This window comes from Oxyura jamaicensis, chromosome 1 (genome assembly GCF_011077185.1).
Source record: "Oxyura jamaicensis isolate SHBP4307 breed ruddy duck chromosome 1, BPBGC_Ojam_1.0, whole genome shotgun sequence".
Taxonomy (NCBI): domain Eukaryota; kingdom Metazoa; phylum Chordata; class Aves; order Anseriformes; family Anatidae; genus Oxyura; species Oxyura jamaicensis.
Genome location: NC_048893.1, coordinates 93,665,854 through 93,675,386, shown reverse-complemented (window position 1 = coordinate 93,675,386; position 9,533 = coordinate 93,665,854). Strand labels below are relative to the sequence as shown.

The 9,533-nt window shown below is 35.7% G+C and overlaps 1 long non-coding RNA gene across 1 annotated transcript in view; it reads left to right on the top strand.

Moving 5' to 3' along the window:
• The window catches only part of LOC118160756, a 75,625-nt gene continuing 66,092 nt past the window's right edge, over positions 1–9,533 (top strand). The window contains exon 1 of the long non-coding RNA XR_004747660.1: positions 1–313. This is a non-coding gene — a long non-coding RNA (uncharacterized LOC118160756). The remainder of the gene's footprint in view (positions 314–9,533) is intronic.

Here is a 9,533-nt window from a genome sequence, read left to right as displayed (position 1 = left end):
AAACAATATAATAGAAAGAATGGGAATGTGTAGCGTTCTTCATATCACAACATTCACTCCAAAACAATCTATCAAGCAAGCAAGCAAGCAAAAAAAAGCAAGTGGGCAATGGCAAAGAGACGGTTCAACTTCAGCCTTGGATAATTAGTTTTGTAGGTTGACTGCTTTAGATACAAGATGGTACCACAGGGTACTCCAGGAGCTTCTTCAAGAGGAAGTAAAGATTGATTCTACCTCCTCCTTTTCCCCTGCCTAAATGTGCCATATAGGTCATCATACAGAAGTGTCCTTCTTGAACATAGGCTAGCACGTGGTAAGAAGTGAATAAAAATCTATTAATACGTCTATTAACATGTGAGGGGATTGGAGTTGACTGGTAGCAGGATGACAGATGACACCATGAGTGAATGGATAAAAAGGAAACAAAAAACTTTGAACCAGATGATGGTGTGTGGTCTTGTAAGCAAAGGAAGATGTAGACAGATTGTCTGGAATTAATTAGCTTTCGTAAGGTATGTGACTTTTTTTAAACATACTTCATCTTTCATTTTTGTCTCTAAGTGAACCTTTAAGTCTAATATTAAAATCTTAGTGAAAGTGATTTGGCTTTATGTTAAATTTATAACAATGAGCTCCTCCTGACTGTTCTCTCTCCTCCTCATCCCCACCCCCACCCCTCTCCAATTCCATGAATTAGGAAGTCTTTTAATAGAGCTAAAGGGAAAGATAAACTCCAGGAAAGCTCTGTATGCTATAGATGCTTTTGGATTTGTAATGAAATCAAAGTTTTGAGAGAGCTTAGAAGAGAACAATGATCATGTTTCTTACTAGATAAGGTTTTTTCTAATGTAGGTGAAGAATCCTATTCTGAGAGATATACCTAGCACTAGTGGTTCTTTGAATTGAAAGTGATGAGATTAATTATTTTTTTTCCTCCCAGCCCACTCCCAAAGCTGAAAACTCAGTGGCAATAATACTGAATATTCTTATTGTTCTATTTCTTATTTTCTATTTGAATTCCTCCAATTTCAATAAGGCAAACAATTGAATAACAGACACACAAGCCTCTTATTTGGTTTCTACCTTCATATTTCCTTCTGTGATTTTGTTTCTTTTCAAAATTTGCTCAGTTTTGGAAAAACTTTAGGGCAGAAATAATGACCATTAGAGCTATTTGCTAGTGGGTACATCAGCTATTGCCAGGGCATTCATTTAAAACAAAACAAAACAAAAAAGTTTACATCTCCACTAACTTTGGGTATTTGAAAATCCCATCCTTACCTTATCTACACTAATGTCTAAATGGGTTTTAGTCAATCAAAATATGATCAAAATACATTGTAGTGCATGGGAGTAAGGAGAGAAGGGGAAAATGAAGTTAAAGTCTATAACACATTTGCAGTCTTTCTGCCTTAGTGTCTTTGTCAACTCTTGTAGTATACTAACTTTATGAAACTTACAGAATATGGTGATGCAGCATTACCTTTAATTTAAGTTACATTCTGACAATTACCATGAGAAATTACAAAATGTTCTCGTATTTGTATTTCTTAGTGTCAGATTGTGATGTTTTTTTTTTTTTTTTTTTTTTTTTTTTTTTTTTTTTTAAATACTACAATTGCCTCAGTTGAAACTCACTTTTGGGTTTGAATTTTTGAATTCTGATTTGTAATCAACATTGTGAAGGTTATCGCAGTCAGTAATCACTTGATTTTAATGGCTGTTTTCGTGGTGCCATGACCCCGTGGGTGAAAATCTTACTTTTATTTCACAGATGAGGGGATCCCTTTTCATCTGAAAGCTTAAGAAAATCATTTTATAAATCTGTGTATCCCATAGCAAGAATGGTTTGGTTGTCTTTATTCCCCATTTCCCAATGCTTTTTCCCTATGCCAGTATACTCCCTGCAAACAAGTTTGAAACACAAGAATAAAACTTAGATACTTTTAGTTTTAGGTAGGCACTGCCTTGTACAGTGCTATGCATTTCTTTAGCAACTTGCAATCAGATAAATAATTTATTTTTCTGAGAGTAGATTGATTTCTTAGCTGTGTAATTTGGGGGTCATTGGGTTCACATTAAAAAGAAGGAGAACACTTTCAGTTTCTATGCTCTCAGCTTTGAGGATATAAAACAGTGCCAAGCATAAACAGAATTATAATGTCCCAAGTTTTGTTTTGCATTTCACTCATTCTTTTGATATGAAAAGCTGTAACAATTCATTATCTTGGCAGAAAGAGTAGTGGAGGGATGAAACAAGTGATATGAGGTGGGCTAAATCAGAATGGAAATATCTTAGTAAAGGAAAGCCTGCAAGGGGAAAAAAAAAAAAAAAAAAAAAAAAAAAAAAGACTAATTCTGCTGTTAAGAAGTTATTGCCAAAAACAATAACATTTACAGAATCATCATGTCTTTGATTTAGCAAAACATAGAACTGAAGTTTTGAGTCTGAGACACTGCCACGATATTTAACAAAGATAAATGATTCTTTGAATGAGAAGAAGGGTTTCTTATTACTTCACACATCAGCAACCTAAACTTTTTCCACTTAGTTTGGTTTATTAATATTAAGAATTAAGAATATTAAGAATACTTAGGAGTCACAGTTCTCACAGCTCTAGGCATGTTTGTTAAATTCGGTAGACCTGGAGAATTTCAAACAAAAAGACAAGTAATTCTTATTGTTTGTATATAACAAGAACTGTTTTGAGAATGGCAGGTGAAGAGTGCCAGTGCTTTGCCCTTATGTTCTTAGCATAAAATACAAACACAATCTTTGAAATATTTGTGATACATACAGCTAAGTGAATTAGCATTGCAGCGTTAGATTATTTTTTCTTGAATAAAAGAAAAGGTCAAAAGAATTCTTTTTATTGTACTACTTGGTCTTTAATGAATAGATATCTTGTTCCTTTGAGGATCCAGCCCTAGGCTTTGACAAGAATGGAAACATGATGCACCATTTACTGTCTTTGATAAATGTGAAATACTTAACATTTAATTTGTATTAATTGATAGTATGCCAATAGTAAGAAAAAAGTCACACTCTTCCTTGAGAGAATTGAGAATGCTTTGTGTGCTTTGATGAATTCAAGCGGTATCTTTATAATTAGAAAAGGCTTATGTGGTAGTCAATGTACCCTTTTTTGGCAACTGATATACTGTTGACTTTTCATTATTGCTTGCTGGGAAGTTATTTAATGACTTTCTCCATTGTAATAGTCCTGTCCCACTGCATTGCTTTTTACCTTTATTCCTCTTTGGTGGTGGATTCAGTCTTGGATGAGGTTTAATGCTTTCAGGGAACTCTTTCTTGTGCATGAAGGACCACTATAACCTGAACTTTCTGAACTATTCCTATGCAAGCCACATTTATTTGGGATGCTCATAACTCTGCAGATAATGGACAGATTGTCAGAGGACCTGCTAGAGAAGGAAAGACGTGGTACAATGAATACTGCTTTGGTGATGGATTTTTGCTGCAAAACGTGAGGACTCTTAGAGTATCACGAAGGAAGTTACCATGGTCTATTCATCTGTTCATTTTAGTGTTGAAACCTGCTATCTCCTTCTTTTATTTTAATTCCCAAGAACAATGAGCTGTTTTGCTGAAATTATTCAAGGAGGAAAAAATCATTCCTATTTTCATCTAGGAAGACACTGGACCAAATAATGATTGTGACAAAAATGCAGTTGACAGCAAACTGTGTCTTCCAAGGAAACAATAAAGAGGCCGTTCAATTGAAAAAATGTAGTATGATTTGTATGGAGTAATAAATGATAGAATTGGCATATAAAACTGTTGTCTAGAGCTTTAGGATGTCACTAAACATGAGTAAATTTTAACTAGAATGGTGACTACCATCTTTATGCAGTATTCCAAAATTATAAATTTGTAATTATAGAAATTTTAATATCTTTTGCCTCTAAAGAAAATTGTTGCTTCCACTCGGTAGCATTTCTTCAGAGCAGTCTGTATAATAAACAGAAGCTGCCAGGCATGAAACAAGCAAAATAACTTTTTTTTTTTTTTCTTTTTTCTTTTTTTTCCTGTTTTCTTTGAGAATTGAAGAGTATATTTGCCACTCTTTTTCTTACATAAGGAGAGGGCTCATGATTTTTCCCACCTTGTCTTTGCTGCCTAGCATTAAGGGTGTATTCTAGAGAAATTTATTAGTTTTTCAGTAAATGGAAAAGGAGAGGGAAATATCTTCAGAAAAGATTTCTTCTCCAGAGGATCTCCAAGTGTCAGCTTTATGCACACTAATGTTACAGCATAAATGCCCCTGTTGGATCTGTCATTACCCCTTGCAGAGCAATGTCTAGCTCACTGCAAGAACAGACACATGACCCCACGGGTTATGTACACGGCTGGCTCACATGACAGTGTACCAGTGTTTGTGCATGTTTTCTGTATATCAGCACAGAGTGGATGGATGAAAAAAAAAAAATGGTGTGAAATGGTCAAGTCAAAAAAATAATTTAAAAATTGCTGTTATCTGTAGTCTGCCAAAATAGAAATGTTCTTCCAGAAATCAGGCAGGATTTTAAACCTTACTTGTGTGCACTCGTGATGGTTTGTCTACCTAGGCCCATAATATTGTATGCTGTGAGATCCTTCACATCTCAAGGTTAAAGAAGATTGTGTACAAGATGGGAAACTCAGGCTTTTCTCTCTCTCTCTCTCTTTTTTTTTTTTTTTCTTTTTTTTTTTTTTATTCTGAAAGAGAATGAAAATAAGTTCTGAAATGGCAAAACTGTAAAGTAGAATGAACTTTACCCTGTATAGCTCTGCTCCAGCAGCTTCTGGAAAACTGTTTTTAATTCTTTTCTGGTTCTTTATTAATTTTCATTGTGTTTGGCAGTTGTGCCACCTTGATGACATTCTTCCCACTGGTGCTGGAAAGCTGCATCTGAACCCTCAGCAGTGAGTGTGCTGTGGACAGTGTCACTGTCATTGGCCAGAGGTGGTTTAGGGTTGCATGGCCCACAGGGGTAATTTTGGGAGGATTATGTTTCACAGACCTTTCTTTCTTTCTCTTTTTTTTTTTTTTTTTTTTTTTTCCACTCCAGCAAGTTTGCAGATGACACCAAGCTGAGTGGTGCAAGGAAGGAAGGGATGCTATCAAAAGGGACTTGAACAAGCTTGAGAGGTGGGCCCATGTGAATCTAATGAGGTTCAAGTCTAAGTGCAAGGTGCTGCACCTGGGCTGGGACAATCCCAGACATGAGCACAGGCTGGGAGAAGAAATTCCAATGATAGATGTATGTGAGGGAGTTCAGCCCATTGGCCAGATACTCATGTCTCTGAGGTGTACTTAGCAAAATCTTTACAACGAAAAAGAACTTCAGGCTGACAGATCTTGTTTACTAATCAAACTGGGTATGCTATGTCCATCAATGGACATTTCAGTGCTGGGAGAAATGTGATGACCTTTATTGACTGATAGAAATGTGAAGTAATACAAGCAGAAGAAAACTGGAAAAATGCGTAAATTAGATTTTGAGCAGAATGGCTCCTGAAACAGAGAATAACAGCCATTTGATGACACTGCATTACACTTTAAGATTATCACAAAGATATTTCTCTATTTCCCCATGGTGGTAGATGTATCTACTGATGTTTGTACATCATCATCTCAAGTCTCTGTGGTATTAAAACGATACTAGAAGTGCAAAGAACTGTGGTACTGGTTTTAGATAAAAGCCAAAAGATTTCTTTGTTTTCCAAGTGTCTGTTTACATGGGTGTAATCTGTAGTCCTGACTTGTATTAACAATCAGATGCTGTAATTTAAATCAAGGTTTGACTGAAGCATTTCTCTCTTAAAAATTTCAACAATGCAAGTATTAGGTGCATTTTGCAAAACAGTTTCTTGAGGAAGTCTAAAGAATATTTGAAAGCTTTGATACAGAATGGTTGGCTGATTCAAAATGACTTTTCAGAAACACTTTTGAATTTTATTTAAAAAGTAATTGTTACAAGGGCCCATAGAAAAATAATCTTTACCATTTGCTGAACAATACCTGAAAACAACTGATTCAGATGAGATGTGAAAGTATTTTCATGGCAAGGCTTTTGACACTAGAATTTTCACACTAGAGAATTGAAAAAAAAATAAAAAAAATCTGCATACCTCCAATCTTTAATAAATAGGTTCTCTTTAGAAAGAGCAGTGGTATAGTATCATACTTTCTTTTGCAGCCTTGGTGGTCATGAGTTATAAATAAATTTTGGTGTTGATACCACCATATGCTACAGAAAAAAAAATTAAAGGCAAGGAAGAACTTAAGCAATACTGTCCATGTTGTGGCTGTCAACTCTGAACAAAACCTAAATTATGACCAGAATTTAGTTGTCTTTATGAAAATCAAAGCTAAATACAATGAGTAGGGTAATGATTTCAGACACATGGGCTGAAAAAAATATATATATAAATTGAGGATCAGAGAGTAGTTAGGGAGAAACATTTCAATTCAGACCTATAGGTCTTAATTGAGAAAATATTTCCTGGAAGTTTTATACCACTCTTTATTTTTCAGATTACTTTTTTTTTTTTTTAATTATTTTGTTTCCCCCTAGCATGGCATCTCAAAATACTATGAGCTACTACCATGGTGGAGAAAAAAAAATAATTTTTCGTTCTTGTTTGTTTTTGTTTTGTTTGTTTGTTTTTGTATCACCATTTTTGAGCAGAGGTGGTAGTTACCTATAAGCAGGCTAAGCAGTCACCTTCCCTACTTGCAGAGTTAAAAGCAGACATGGAGTAGAAGAGATCCTTTTCTGCCTAGATATTATTTTGAGTGCATCAGGAAGTACCTGCCTTCATTTCAAATGTCTCAGAGCCTTTGAGGAAGTTCAGTGGTACCTGTGCTGAGCTGTAGACCTGTTTGTGGCTGAGGGAGCAGGGCAGTGCTTGGGTAGAGCTGACCAAAGTGCTACAAACCCATAGGTTCCAATTCCTGTAATTACATGTTGAATGTGATTGAAGAATTTTATAAAAGGATTGCTGCTTGAACAAGCCCCCTGGGAAGCATTTATTTGTTAACAGACCTTTTCTATTTTGATGCTAGAGCCAGTAAAATAGCTGCACATGATGTGTTTGGTTTACAGCAAGAATTTACCCCAGGGAAGCTAATGGGGCTTTATCCTCCTCGTTAGCACTGCCTAGCATGCCTTACGTACTCTGTAGCTTTACCTCTCCTGCCACTGCTGTTGTCAACAACATGGTGGAACAGTCATTCTTCATACTGTAATCTGCTTGGTGAAAGATACAGTACTTTGTAGCTTTCCAGCATATAATAATTTGCCCTGTTTTTCAGACATTGTAGGCCCTGACTCAGTGTAACCAAACACAGCTCTCTTTTTCTTTTTTCTCAGCTTCCGTATCATGGTGGACAGTTCATCCTTCTTCCACTGCCTAATTTGTAGCTTTAGAGTAAGCTCTTTTTTACTCAGGCTGAACTTAAACTGTCAGGCCATTATTACAGTATCATTAGAAATTCTGTATATGCAGGAATTTCTAGATCAGTTCCCTTTTCTCTTACCCCTCCCCCCAACAGACACACATATGAAATATTTGTTTAAACTGTCATGACTTAATTCCCCCATACCTGTGTAGTGTAAGGATGCACTCTTCAAGTGTTGTTAAAATTAACCTTTTTGTTCATCTGCCTGGTCATCCCCTTTCTCCATTTCCTTCTGAGCTAATCTGCAAACTAAAAGTGTTAGTTCATTACAGTTCAGAAAGCAACAGATTTGAAACTTCATGTGTTTGTAGAAGCTTTATAAACAGGAAATAGAGCACATGTTTTCTGTATCTGGTCATTATTTACCTATGGCTCTAGAATATAAACCCTTTTGGAGACGGTTGCTTTAGTTGAATCCTTGGTCCTATTTCCTCCACAGCCTTTGCTTTATGTTGTGCATGTTTAATATGTTAGCTAACCAAAAAAACACACCTCTGCCATTTAGCAGAAGTTCTGTAGGAACTATTTTGATTAACTGCATGTTGGTGAATTGGTCACTGTGAACATTACTTGAAGTATTTACTGTTTGGTTGCTTTGAGTTGCTGCTTTGTCTCACAGACATTTTACCTGTTCTTGGGGTGGATGGCAGTATTTCCAATGTAATTTTAGTGTCATATTGCATTTCATGTATAAACATATCTCAGGGGTTTGCCATAACTTCACTTTGCATTAATTTTCAAGCAACAGAAACTCAGCCCTTATTCATCTTATTATTTAGCCCTTAACTCTTCACAAAGGGTTAGAAGCATGGATGCAATTGGACTTAAAGTTTTACTACCTTTTTTGTATCTGATTTTCACAATGAACTGGGTTCATAAAGAGAACAAATGTAAAGTCAGGGTTTAACTTTGAGTCAAGTGTGTGATAAACTGGGATTCTGGCAGTATGGAAGTTCTTGCAATGTGCGGCATCTAGTGAAATTGGTGACTGTTTAAACTGTGGTTGCCCAGAAAAAAAAATTACCTAGTCATGTATATAAACAAGCAATTTGAAATATGGAAACTGGCCTGTGTATATGTTTTGCCCAAAGTGCTCCAAACATCGATAACTAAGAGGAGTGCTGATTTCAAGAGTGTTTGTATGATAAATTAAGATTTTTTTTTTTTTTTTAAAAAAAAGGTAAAGCTACTCCCAACCCCAAAACCAACTAAAACCAAAGCCCCAGTTCCATGAATGGGCTTCAGTAGTAACCATGTGGTGTTCAAAACCTCTTCAAAAGATCAAGCCTTTAATATAAAATTAACTAGATAAAACTTAAGTGAACTTCTTGGGATTCATCTTTCAGCAAGTTACAATTAATACATCTGTAGTACTTTTGGCTACAAAGTAATCCATTCAGAGACACCAGGAGTTCTATCATCAATCTCAGTGTCATAAAATACTGCTTTTTAGTCCATTTCTCCAATTCCTGTACTTTAGTTTTTAGAAGCATGAGGAACTTACTCAGAACCATTTACTTTATTCTTTCCTGAAGATTACCTTGCAGACTGTAACGGTCTGTCTGTTTCAAGCAGGTAACAAAGATGATTTCATCTAGCAAGGTCTTTATAAACCTGATTCATCTTTCAAGCCTACAGAGTATTTCTGGGATGTTGTGTTCAGCTTGTCAAAGCTATTGAAGGACATCTGCCTCTCCGATGGCTAAATGGCTTTTCCGTCAATTTATGTGAACCGTCTCCAGATAATCTCCCTGTAAAAAAAAATGTTGTAATCTTTGTTCTCTTGGGGGCTGTGAGTTTTCCTGTAATAGCATCAAATTTAAGGTAAGTTATCTGACACAATCTCAGAAAAGGAATTGAGACTTTCAAAGACACTTGTTAGATCTCTGAGAATGACTGGTAAATGTATACAAGGGTACGGTCTTGTCTTGGTTTGAAACTGAGAAATTACGGTGAACCTGAAAACAGTCACTTAGTTTTTTTTCCTTACCTTATTGCTCTCAAGTTCATATGGAGTGACAAGACTGAGGCAAATTTGTATGTTATAAAATTTCTTTAAAATCT